Source organism: Echinops telfairi, unplaced genomic scaffold (assembly GCF_000313985.2).
Source record: "Echinops telfairi isolate 266 unplaced genomic scaffold, ASM31398v2 ScPeMD7_7458;HRSCAF=8496, whole genome shotgun sequence".
NCBI lineage: Eukaryota > Metazoa > Chordata > Mammalia > Afrosoricida > Tenrecidae > Echinops > Echinops telfairi.
The window spans coordinates 31,221,728-31,223,236 of NW_022111358.1; positions in this window are offsets into that span (position 1 = coordinate 31,221,728).

Below are 1,509 nucleotides of genomic sequence, written 5' to 3' on the forward strand. Positions count from 1 at the left end.
CCGATGGAAGTTCCCAGTCACTATGTGAGGATTCTTACAAGGCAGACATTGCATAGGCCATCTGGTAGAGAAGGAGAGGGAGGGTCACAGAAGGTAGGTCATCAGGAAATGGCCGAGCCAGGTGCTGGGCCAGGTGGTGCACCAGTTGCCGCAGGTCTCAGGGTGTCTCCCCAAGACAGGGAGAGACAACCGTGTGATGCCTTCCTCTTGGCGACTTGCTGGGGACCCAGGACACTTCCACAGGAAGTCCTCAATTCCAGGTGCTCCACAGGCACCTTCCACCAATCATGAGCATCCTCTGATACACCTCCACCATCGCATGGAATCCTCCCAGGAACCCCAGGAGACGGGCAGTATCAGGAGCCTCACTTTTAAGACAAAGTAGCTGTGACTCCGAAGGCTTAAGGAACTTGCCCAAACCCAAGTCGGTGAAGCTGCGGAGATCTGAGCCTAGGTTCTCTAAGGCCAAAGCCTGATTGGTTTAGCCAGTAGCTCACGCTGCCTTTGGGGAAAGTACTTCAGTGAGAGGGAAGAGACATAAACGTAGGCGGTGGCTCTGCCACCTACCAGCTGTGCCTATTCAAGAGTCCCAGCTTCCTCCTCTGCGAGGACACCCGAAGGGCTCTGACCAGGCCCAACAGAAAGCTCTTCCCCCTGCCTCCAGCCTTTGGTGTGGCTTGACCACAGGCCCAAGGAGAGCAGGGAAACACCACCCCATGGATGTCAGCCTCTCCCAGGCATTGAGCTGGAAATCCACCGCCCTATCCCCCCTCACCTTGTTGTTCCCAGCACTGCGTCCCCACCACGTGCTCCCAGGCTGTGTAGAGTCAGCTTAGGGGTGAGGGGATGTACCACTTGCCTGTCTCTTCTATTGCCCTAGAATGTCAAAAGAGCAAAATCCTCAGACTAGAGTTGCCAGAATTAGCACACACAAAAAGTGTGTATTAGCATGTGTGTATACACACACATTTAACAGGACACCCAGTTAAATTTGAATTTCAGATAAACAATAAATGAGTTTAAACACACCTATTAAGCGTTCCCAACTCTTTAAACATAGGCTACTTATTTTCATACTTACATTAAAAATATTCCTTGAAGGAATCAGGTAGCCGACATCAAAGAACAAAAAACAACAATGTGTGCTCACCTTCCCCATACAAACGCTGAGGATAAATGTGGACATAAGCAAGTGTGCTGAAGAAAGCTGATGGTGCCTGGCTACTGAGAGATATAGTGTCTGGGGTCTTAAAGGCTTGAAGGTAAACAAGTGGCCATCTACCCAGAAGCAATAAAGCCCACATGGAAGAAGCACACCAGCCTGTGTGATCACGAGGTGTCGAAGGGATCAGGTATCAAGCACCAAAGAACAAAAAAACATATCGTCGTGAATAAGGGGGAGTGCGGTGTGGGGAACCAAGGCCCATCTGTAGACAACTGGACATCCCTTTGCAGAGGGGTAGCGGGGAGGAGATGAGTCACTTAGGGTGCAGTTTAGCATTGATGAAA